Source organism: Pleurodeles waltl, chromosome 10 (genome assembly GCF_031143425.1).
Source record: "Pleurodeles waltl isolate 20211129_DDA chromosome 10, aPleWal1.hap1.20221129, whole genome shotgun sequence".
Lineage (NCBI taxonomy): Eukaryota > Metazoa > Chordata > Amphibia > Caudata > Salamandridae > Pleurodeles > Pleurodeles waltl.
Window position 1 is genome coordinate 143,863,490 of NC_090449.1, and position 12,147 is coordinate 143,875,636.

The 12,147-nt window shown below is 40.5% G+C and overlaps 1 protein-coding gene across 1 annotated transcript in view; it reads left to right on the plus strand.

The window, feature by feature from the left end:
• Positions 1–824: 824 nt before the first annotated feature.
• ARPC1A (actin related protein 2/3 complex subunit 1A) overlaps positions 825–12,147 on the plus strand; it is an 81,381-nt gene continuing 70,058 nt past the window's right edge. The window contains exon 1 of the mRNA XM_069210019.1: positions 825–962. The gene's annotated coding sequence lies outside the window, so the exon portion shown is untranslated. The remainder of the gene's footprint in view (positions 963–12,147) is intronic.

Consider the following 12,147-nt stretch of genomic DNA (forward strand, 5'->3'; position numbering starts at 1 on the left):
AGGTGGAACAATTATAAAAAGAATAGCTTGCCGTTTATAATGCAATTAGGACATAAATAATGGAATTGACAAACTGTGTGATGATTGGCTGCACTTTTCAGATGTAAAATAGTCTACCATAAACCAGATAGCCAATAGGATAAGGTGGGAAAAAACAAGCACCACCCGCAGTCAACGCCCCACTCTGTATATTTTGAGGCATTGCTAACAATAGGTAACGAACACCCTCAGGGATAAGACAGAGCCAACGATCTTTAAACTATTAGACTAGCTCATATAAAAGGTGCCTGTCCAGCGCAGAGGTTCAATAGTTGAATTACTACAAGTGAACTCAAAGGTACTGGCTCATCCATGAAAAGGCTGTTACGGTACGTTTGAGTTACAACAAACATCGAGGCCATAATAGAATCGTGGAACTTCACTGCAAATTGTAATTTTAGACTGGTATTATGGCACTACCAAGGGCACTTGACGACGCGAACACTTACATTAACTTAAGTTTGAATTCTATTGCTCAAATGAATTTGCCTGAACATACCTTGCAAAAAAAAAAAAAATTGAATTTATCACACACTTGAATGAACGATCTATAAAGTGTGCTTCTTTATCTCCAAAGCAGTAACAAAGTTGCAGACTGAAATAGAAAACAGAAATTCTCCATGGTCACAGCAGGCTCACAGCTAGCTGGTCCACCCAATATGTTCCCAGAACGTGAGCGCCCTAAAGTCAGATCAGAGGAAAGCTTGCGCTTGCGCACATTTCGTAAACTCAGAGCGCATGCTCGTCTTCTCCGGCACGACGCACAGCTGGCGCATGCGCACCTCTAATTTTTTGGCAGCTTCCCTGTCGACCGGTGTTCCCTGCAGCCGTCGCCGCCTCCCTCCCGCCCCCGCCCGGAACGAATTCGCGTCGACTGACCAGAGTCCGCGAATTCAGGTCCGCAGCCCCTACTCCTGCCGCAGGTAAAGTATCATCTCACCTGAGTGTGGGGCGGTTCAGCCTCGGCACGCTGAAGGCCGACCTCGCCCGTGTTTTTGACAGCCGGGCCAGCCCTAGCCCAGGATGTTGACGCATAGCTGCTCCCGGTAACCCCGGTCTATTTGCTAGGCAGGCGGGAAGGTTGGGCCCGGGATGCTGTGGTGGTTGGTGGCCAGATGTTGGGAATGTTTTGATACAGCTGCAGGGGTATGAGGTTGAGCCGGTGGTTTAATTTTGAGGAGAAGGAGTACTGGAGGCATTTTACGTCTTGGATTTGTTAATTTACGTGCACATTGAAATCTCGCCACTTCTCTGTTGCTACATCATTAGTAAAGAGGTAGGCAGCAGTGTACCCCCATTCAATTCTATAAAAGGGAGGCCCCCTTTCCATGTTTTAGAGGCTATAGAGAGGGTCAAAGAAATGACAAACTATATGTTAATTCTTGCCTTGTATTTTGTCGCAGTAATATCCCCAGCTGGCAACTGGTCTCATGACTCGTTACACCATCACGTAGCATTTTTAAGCCGAATCGGCCCCAGTACGGTGCGGCTTGACTCGTTAACACACGATACATCGTGTACAGATCCAGGACGCTTTGACTTTCCCTGGTAATGCCAAATTACTGGCCATTACTTACCCAGGCTGATTGAATGTCAACACCATCAGCATTTTATGAGAAATAACCCGAGCACCAGATAATTTATATTATCGGTTCTTCGACTGCAAACCATTTACTGGATATTTGCATACCCCCAGACCCTAGGACCATTTCATTAATTGAAGATGTTCGTGACCACCAGACAGTCCTCTCACGCTGGAGCTTAGGTGCTAACAATTGGATTACCTTGTCCTAATGATGTCCCCCTTTGACTCACCTTAACCACGGGGTCGAAACGTCGTCATATATCTAAGAGTGGATTATATAAATACAAAGAAATCTTGTGAGACTTCAGGGCTTCCTGGACTGAAGGAGCTACTAGAAGTTCATAATTTTCTTAACCACCCTTGTACATACTGTATATATATCACTTTCACCTTCCTGCACCTTTTATCACTTTCACTGTTTTTATTAGGAGCACCTATCTAGACGAACGCAAACTTTACATACGCAGATGAAATTTATATGCAAATGTCTGGAACAGCATGCTTAAAGTAATATGTGTAATAAAATTCTATTGATACCACATTAGTTGTGCACAGAGATTTTCTTTAGACATATAGTACCGTGGACATCTAGGTTACTTCCCCCTTGCATTGACCTTTAAATCTAACCACTCGTTACACCACCAGCATGCAGAGAGCCGAAGGTACTCTGCACGCTGGAGCTTTTAAGCCCCTTTTTGCAATGTTGAATACAAAATTACGAGTCTCGGAATGCTACTTATTGCTGGATAACATAGTAGGATTGTCTGAAAATGCTTCACAAGAAAAAAGTCCACTTGGATGCTCTGAGTATATATAATAATTCAAAGAAATACAGTATGTTCAGTTATCTCTCATAAAAGTACGAAATGCCAGTGTGTTATTGGCAGACCTGTCATTCTAAACACATCTACAGGGTAATCCTTTATCAGAATTGAAGTGTAGAGTCTTTTGGGTGATATTTGGAGGCCTCTCGTATGATGCCTTCTCTCAACCAATTAACTACTTGGTGTGCTTCCTTTACTCCTCAATATTTTTCTGTCGTGATCACCATGTACTGTCACTCCGTGCTTATGAAAATGATCTGCTCATTTATTTTGAGGTCCGCATCAGGCCGAGGTATCTATAGTCTATTTCACCTCATAAAAATAAACTTTTCTTCCACAAGGCAGCCAAGCATTTGAATACTTTTCAGCCTTAAATATGATTTCAGAATTCTGCTACAATTAGTTTTTCTTGTAAAATGACTGTAACATTGTTCTCAGGGTATTCACTGGAATTACTATTTTGGGAAGAAGAACAGCAAGAAGCCATTATTTGATGTTGTTTTGAATCGTCTGTTTCCATTAAAAGTTTAAAGGTTACCCAACAGTCAATGCTATAGGGTAGTTGGGTTATACTTTCCCACACTCGCAGATGTACCTGTACTTAGTATTGTACACTACAATGCCACAGCATGAGGTGAAATGCAAATGATCTTAAACAATACAGTAATAGATGCTGTGTACTTTTGGTGAGGAAGAAAACAAACTGTATTTCATTTTCCTTAAGGCTTCTCGTTGTCGACACTTTATTTTTAAGAAACGTACAATGCTTCAGAGTAGTAATTGTCAAGGAAACACTATTTCATAGTTAATTGTTCGGTGGAAGTGCAGTAAGCAAAGTCTCAATTTCCATCTCATTTTTGAAAGCGCTATTTCAGATATGCTTTAACAAAAGTGTATTGCAATCTCTTCCACTTGCTATAAGTTGCCTAGTTGACTGTAATATTGAGTTCAGTGCTGGTAGCTGAGTTGCTAGGGCTTGGTAGTGCACTATTCAAGGGGCCTATCCTTGGGTGATCCTTTAAAGGCATTACTTTTATTATTCCTTTGAGGTGGACCAAGGACAACATACGTTACTTAACTTTGAACACCCAGTATGTCTGGCTTAACTTCAAAGACCATATTGGGTCTGGTCAAACCAAATGGCTCATAGTAACCACAAAGTGCTAGCATGCAGGAGTTCACTTCGGCTCAGGCTACACAGACCCCTTTATCAACCACTGTTGTACGTATAACGGTGAGGCTCTTTGTATAATGATAAATACTTTATTGCGGGTTCTCTTTATGTGGATTGTGCAGGCTTACTTTTTGTCAATCGGAGAAGGGGCGAATATACCCGAGGCAATTGAAAAGGGCATGTGATGCAAAGTTAATTACATAAGTTAGGAGTTGAGGAGTAATATAGCATTACAGTATACATGGTTTGCTCATTAGTTGGTTTGTGATGAATTGTCACGGGTGTGTGAAAGCAAAATTCAAGACAGCCTTACTGTTGCGAAAGTGGTGGGGTGAATGACCTAACTCCTTGTTAGGATTGAAATGGACATCAATGATACTAGTGGAACAGGAAAGAGTAAAAAAAAAATCAAGGAGCAAAGAATCGATAGGCTGTGCCTTCCACAGAACAAAGTGATCCTAGTTTTAGAGAAGCTTAGTGGGAGTGACGAGTGTTAATTGGCTATTGGACAATCTGAAATGCATGCCAAAAGATGGTAGCAGAAAATGTGGAAGTCGATTTGTCAATCACCAGCAATAAAGAAGTATGAAACACCAAAGGAGAATGTATCACTCCAGGTAGGTGGTAAAGAGAGGGAGAGAGAGAATTATCATTTATCATGAGTGGTAGCGAAGGTATTGAGAGCTGGGAATGCTTGGAAAACAGAATAAATTATTAGAATCATGATGAAACGATTTTAATGCTTTACTGTAACGGCAAAAGATGCAGGATTGTCAGCACGACCAAGTATTATAATGTACTGAATTCCATATCTTGCTTCCTTACTGCATGTTGTCGTTTACCTGCAATATATAGCTTTTGTCCCAAGTCTTACTGGGTTATTTTTTTGGGTGCATGATGAGCTTTGTTAGGAGAATGGCTTTCCTTGATTCTTCGCTTTTCCAAATACACAAAGAAGGTTATGACGGATATCACTTGTAACAACACATCTTCAGGTTTGAGAGAAAATAAATAACATATATATGCATTACAAAACCCTCAATTAATGCAACCTAGTTCCACTAGCGTGCTTAAATCGGCATCTCTTACCCCAGGTTTTCAGCATATGTTTGGTATATTTACTTGTTTCTCCCTGTGAGGTTAGATTAAGTTCTGGTAACAGGAACCACTTTTGAGTTCCTGTGGTTCCTTTCTGTTGACCAAACATATGCAGTATGGGGCCTCAGAAAATTGATTTTTTTAACAATAAAGGACAAGACCAAGACGTACATATCGCCTACTACAGATTGTTGAAATATGTGACTAAATGAAATGTAGTTCATGTGCTATATGTGGCTCTTACTTTAAAGTGTATAGCATTTGTTTAGGTTTACTGGGCTATCTTTATGGAGCTGGAAAGCTTTTATTAAGAGAACAGCACAGCTTCGCAATTCCTGTGACTCGTCTTCCATTGTCAAAAGGGGAAAAGCCTGTGGCAACATGTAACCATTTCAGAGTTTCCCACTTCAGCGAATCTATTTCCCATTTTCTTTTCTTCAATACAATACTATATAAGATATTGAATCTTTGTTTCTATGCCAGGGGCTAAAGTCAATCTCACGAGGTTTCAAAGATGCTCATAGTCTTTTGGGTCGCTAATTTCCCAGATATTACACAAGTGAAATTGAGCCATGTTTAAAGACGGAATTTTGGTGACACTGCAGAGATGCAGCATTATTGGCTACATTCACAGAGGAGCTCAGATGCGGTCGCTTGATGTAACTTATGGCTGACTAAAGTGATTCAGTAAGACACCTGCTCATATAACGATTTAGAGACAGGGAAGGAAGGGAACTCTGAGATAAGCAATAAAAAAAGACGCAACTCAGAGATTCTAAATCTGGTTGTTCAGAGTGCAGGTTTCTTTTCAAGAGGATCAGCATTGCTGGGAATCACAGTTAAAAGTTAAGTGTAAGTAAACTATCTTTTCAACATCTGGAACAAATTCTCAATTGGAAAAGACGTGTTCAACATGAAACCATCCTTTGGCAGGGAAAAATCTGGATGTTGTTCAGTATCCCATAAAATAGTATCTTTGGTGCCATAAAGCCACAAGAGTTCCCAGCAATCTTGGCATCATTGGAGTAAGAATGAAACAGTAGTGCTCTTTGAAACAATGAAAAACATGTGCCAGTGTGAAGTAGATAGCTCACAGGGAACAACACTACAACTTCAGTGTGGTCATGGTATATGGATTTGCGCACAAGTGCTCAAAGGTGCATGATCAAATTCTTGTCGCAAAACATGCATATCTTACTGTCACAGCACTGCCTCCTCTTAAAAAAAAAAAATGAAACTTATTTATCTATTTAACGCATCCAGTTTTTCTTTGAGGAAAATGGACTGTATTAAAAAATGTTTTCTTTAGAAGCAGTCACAAACCTGGTGGATGGCTGACATCGGCCAGCCATCATCCCTGTGACGTTGGTGATTCCTAATGGTCACAAATTGCTCAATCAAAATCGGTAGGTCGATTTGTGACCCCACAATGAATCTATATTTTAAATATATTCTTTAGTACATTAGGAACTGCGATTTGAAAATTGCAATTCCTAATTTTTGTACATCTGGTCCTTAGTGGTCTCTCTCTGTGGTTCAGGAGCGAAACCTAACATTAAAATGGCAATGTTCCTAACTACAACACAAAGTGATTTCAAACCAGTAAGCATGTGTGCAAAGTAATTGCAAGGAAGAGTTGGATCTCAGCTTACAAAGAGCAGATGCAGTGGTGGAGAAACATATGTGCAAGAAAAGTCATTTTCTTCTAGCTACCAGGGACTTTCTTTGTGCTTTATCAGTTAGCATGGTAAATTGATGGTGTGTCTGGTCTTCGCAAATGACCAGTACTAAATGTTAAATTAAAATTTAAAGTATGTGCTCATAATAGACTGCGTACAAAATGTTTCAGTCTGATTACTAGATAGTAAGATGGTAGATGGTATACCACAGATTGAAGGGGCTTGGCTCAACATTGCGTGATGATGTTGAGGAGGAAGTTAAATCTAGTGTTTTGAAGTTATTGTATGGAAATGCCAATACAGCAGATTAGAGAAGTAGGGGTGAGGGGCATAAGATCCAGAGACAAGAACGGTTTGGTTCCCATATAAATCTCCCTTCAAGTTCAGCACATAGATTGGTTCAGCATTACTTGAGCAGTTTAAAATATATCATGCATCAGTGCAGTTTTCTTAGCAACATTGTCCATTGTAATATAGTTTTTCTACTGAATTAGTTCATTCATTTGATTTACATAAGTGTAAAGGCTTTAAGACTATCCTGCCGGAGTTGGCTTTTAAGCAGGTTTTACTTTTCTTAAAATTTGAAAAGTTTTTTTATATGCTTTTTATGTACAAGTCATAGTCAATATAAAATGGCATGCTAGAATGCTGGCGGGCACTACATAAAACAAAAATACTTTTAAGACAAGAGTGACCACATTCTGTACAGTTAATACATGTTTTGCTGGCTCCTTTGAGGGTTTGTATCCAATTTCCTATAATACTGGGATTACTGTGAGTTTCATTCATACTTTTCAGGTGGTTTTTTCCCACACCACCCCACATAAGACTAACTCAAGAAGTATTGTTGCAAGTCTTGCACCTTCATAGAGACTGGCATGTTTTAAAGCAAAGAACTAATGTTTGCTAGAGTTCTCTAGCAGTTTCACTGAAGTTGTCTGTGTCCAGAAGTTATCCATATCTAGACGGAGTTAAGTGAGTAATACAATGGATTGTCCTTCATCAACTAACTCCACGCTTTCATCATGCACGTTTCTATAATATCTTCTCCACCCAAAGGTAAAAGACGTATTCCTTGCACCAGTTAAATGCATCTTTTCTATAAGGCAACATCCCTTCTAGAAGTGCAAATTCCACACTTGGGTCATGGTTTTTGATTTTTAGGTTATTTTGGTCTACTCACTTTTTTCAGTACAATGCAGTGTCCCACATCAAAGTGTCTTGAATTGGAAGCAACCACCTTTAGTGTTGAATACATTTCCTTGTGCTTCCTGAAAAGCCATTCCATTTATTTATATAGAGATGGTAATGGTGTTGATGCAAAATCTAAGGAAGAAGTTGATTAGGGAAATGTTTTCAGTTTACAAAAACAATTGGCAAACCGTGAATATTGGAACCTACAACTACTTGATGCAGCGTTGTGGAGACTTTCACTCATTCTGTGCCCCTTGATTTGCAGCATCTTTTGCCCATTAGATATTGGGCCACAGGTCCATCCTTGTGTGGGACTCCTGAAGAAAGACTTTTGAAAAATGTAACATCGCAATGATGCAAATACAAGTTGTCACATGCATCTACAAATGCAAGTTATCACATGCATACTACCAGAGTTGGCAGTTTTGTTAGCCAAGTCATAGTTCCATTAATTTGGCCTGCATAGTGGAAGTAACACCAACAGAGTTGCCAGTATATCCTTTCTAGAATTATCATATTTACAAGGGAGAAGAATGATTTAAAGGAAGTTCCTTTGAAACAACTCGCCATATTATACTGTAAAATATCGTCCCTGATTTTCCATATCAAGCGCACCTTGTTTTTCAGAACCAATTTCTCAGTCGGCTGCATGTTCTAATATTTGTATTCTTTTTCCTCCTTGTTGTACTTGGGTTAATTCTTCTTCAAGAATTGGAGATAACTCATATTAACATAAAGGACAATAATCATGTAGGAACCAGTGCATCGCTTCTGGAGTTGGAATGCATTGTCCTCTGTAATGTGCATAAAGTCATGGCTCACTTCTCATTCCATGGATGGAAAACCACTTTTTAATGTTTACTAAAGGCCAATGAGACTGATAAATTATGTTTTTTCGCTCTCAGAGATTTATGTTCAGTTCAGGGCAATTAAGCCCAGATCTTTTTTCGAACATGTTAGTAGTCCATGAAAAAATACACAAAGTTTTGTAGATTGATTCGGATTTTTCAGAAAGAACTGATGCAGAATATCAGATTTTGTGCATTCATATGAATTGTCAGCCTCTAAGCCCCTATGTGTTACACTTGCTGCATTCTCATTACATGCTCCACACCGCAGCTCTTTGAGTCTGGCAAAGTGAACCAAATGGATTAAGACCCCCCCCCCCCATACACTCTGTATTCAGGTTTCTTCCCCTACTGCAAGTAGTTTAAAAAAAAAAATATATATATATATATATATATATATATATATATATATATATATATATATATATATATATATATATATATATATATATATATACATGTTTTAGTGATTAAAAGTACGCAAATACAATGCAGCAGACAGTAAAGCACCAGAAATAACTTGGTTAAGCTGGGCGGGGGAGAGAGAAATATTATCCACTTGGTGACAATTTTTGGATGGCGTGCTTATTTCATTTCGGATGAAGATCATTAATAATGTGGGGACAATTACTTTGTCTCTTGTCTTCTTTTGGAATTCTGTACATTACCTATCTATGTTTAGTCTTAGGGCTGGCATCTGCTGTGCTTATGAAGTAGAGACAGGCGCCGACCTGCTGCTCGGAATATGATTTTTGAGGGTTTGGCGAACCTTGCTTCTTTCCTGCCAGGCACACCCTTAGAGAGATTGTGCTGGTCCGGTTTTAAATCGAGGATTTTATTGGGAACGGAACAGCTTCTTGCTGGGCCTCTGTAGAAGGAAGTGTGTAGGTAGAATTCCATTTGAGCACCCTTATAATCTTGCTACCGATCAGCAAATAGTGTGTTTCGAAGATAAGAGTACATTTTACCCTTTCACATGTTTCACTTGAACTAATGCACACACATCTTTCCAGTGACTCACAAAACACTTATTATAATGTACTTCTAAAAATAGGTGAGCCGTTGCATGTACTTTGCTGTTTTATTCTCCTAAGAGGGCATCATAGTCCTTCACGGAAGGCCACATTACATTAAACTACATAATGAAAGGTTACAGTCTACACTCTTGAACCAATGTAAATAATTTAGTGCTTCTGGGATTCGGGGAGTTTGGTAGCAGAATGTCATGCCTACGACGTAAATGCACGGTACAAATGTGTGTCCTCTTTCATTGCTTACTACCTTAGCTAATAACCCCAGGGCCCCCTCTTCATGTGGGTGCTTAAAACCCACTAAGTTACCGAAACCTCCTCACACTTGCAATCATATGCAGTTGTGTGTTCACTCCTAAACAGCAGTATTATTTCAGCACTCTATCTTTTTTCTTAGACTGGAGGGCAATCTCTAAAGTTGCACCGATCGCTCTGTTTCATTCTTGTGCCGGATTTTCCTCTGCTTTTTCTCTTCTCACCTTTTGCACATCTTCTGTGAAGTTGATTGTTGTATTGTTTTTAAAGATGGACAACCCCTAGACATGGGTCTCATATCCAGCTACTAACTTTTTGCCTTCCCAATGTTGTTCTGAATCATTTCCCTGCCTTGCCCCTATTCTTTGTTACCTTCGCAGGTTTGCACTGCACCACCACAATTATTTAAAACATGTTTTGTATGTTTTTCTATATTTATCTTATCAGTGTCGGCGTATATCGCTGAGACGTATGTAGATCGCCGTGGCCAAAGTCTAGCTCCTATTGAAGAGTTTGAAGTTTTATTCAAACTCTTGTAAGAAGGCATTTTCGGTTGCTGCTCCATGACAGCGCGTCACCTTTTGTAAACGCTCCTTTCCATGTAGGAGTGTCATGGCACTTCTGTTTCAAAAGGCATTTCTTCCATATTGCTGAGCCCACTGCAGTATGGAGAGCAGAGCAGCACGTTTCAAGACAATTTTTTTTTTTTTGGCTCATATTCTGAAGTAACAGCTTCCTTTTAATTCTGGTTACTTAAATTGAACCAGAATTAAATACAACTGTTGTAAAAGTTCTGTTTGCATTTAGATTGCTGCGTATTTTCAGACCTTCTTCCCCTATTTGTGACGAACTTTAGTCTCCATCTCTTTCCGTGAACAAGCTCTTATCAAACATCTGTCTTCTGTGCTTCTGCTGTATGCTATGTTCTCATCTATCTACAGCATCAGCTTCGTTTTCACTTTTAACATTTGAATTTCGTCCAAAGATTGAATTGTGTACGTGTTCACAGCTTGAAAACAACTCCTCATTTCACCTCAAGGCATGTTTCTTTCTGACTGTACACTTTTGTGGAGACATTTGTATAAACTTGGTTTTGTCTGCATTGTAGTTAACACCCAGATTCCCTTTATATCCCATTTTGCCTCCCTTAATTGACAGCCAGGGTCATCCCAAGTCCCAAGATAGGAACACACAGGGATGATGGACGGAGTGCTGAAACTTTTCAACCACTCACCCCCAGAAACAGATCTGGGTTTAACCCATCGCTCTTTTGTTCACCATGACACCCCAGTTTGGACCCAGCCCTATGCAAATCAGTCTTGACCCTGTTCCCCATGGGAACAGTGCAGCCTGAGCTGTCAGGCCAGGTCCTCCATGGGCCGGAAACAAGCATCCTGAGACCAGTTTCAGGGTATCGCCCTTCATCAGCCAGGCAAGTTGAATCCAGTGGCACAGTGAGCAAGGGACTCGCATCTGGACATACCCTTCACACTTAGGGAAACTGGTCACAGGATGCTTGTTTCTGGTCCAGGGAGGACCAGGCTTGGCAGTTCGGACTGTTCGGGCTGGACTGTTTCCCATGAACCCAGCCCAAGACTGATTTGCATATGGCTGGGTCCAAACTGGGGTGGCATGGTGAGCAAAAGAACAATGGAGTAAACACAGTTCTGTGACCGAGATTGAGTGCATTGCATTGTTCAGAACTCAGTCCATCATCCTTTTGTGTTGCTAAAGTTGCCCTAAGTGGGAAGGGTATGTCCAGACATGGGTCCTGTGCTCACTGTGCCACTGGATTCAAGCTAGCCTGGCTGATGAAGGGTGATACCCTGATAATGGTTCTAGGATGCTTGTTTCCAGTCCAGGGAGGACGTGGCTTGGCAGTTTGGGATGGACTGTTCCCATGAGGAACAGGGTCAAGACTGATTTGGCTATGGCTGGGTCCTCGGATGGCATGGTGAGCAAACGAACAATGGATTAAACCCAGATCTGTGACTGGGGGTGAGTGTTTGCATTGTTCAGCACTCCGTCCATCATCCTTTTGTGTTGCTAAGTCCCAAGATGCCTACATGACGTGGCTGCTTGAATCATGCACTTCTCCTTCACCCGTAAATGACAGTGTAGTACTTGTTTCTTTGTGCACACTAGCCTGTCTTTTTGGCAGTCTGGGACCTGTTTTATCAGTTTGCCTTCTCATTCTCTCCTACTCCCACACTCTTCCCACCTCATGTCCTTTTTCTTCCCGACAGTTTCTTTTTTGTGTGCAGGACCTGTTTAGTCTGACTGCTTCGGAGGACTCTACAAGAACCAGAGCAATCCGTCTGGCAGGAGAACAATGACAGGATCTATTGATAGAAGATAAAATAATGCAAATATAACCACTTTCTTGCATGTGGAATGAATGATGCCTCTCAACAATGGTG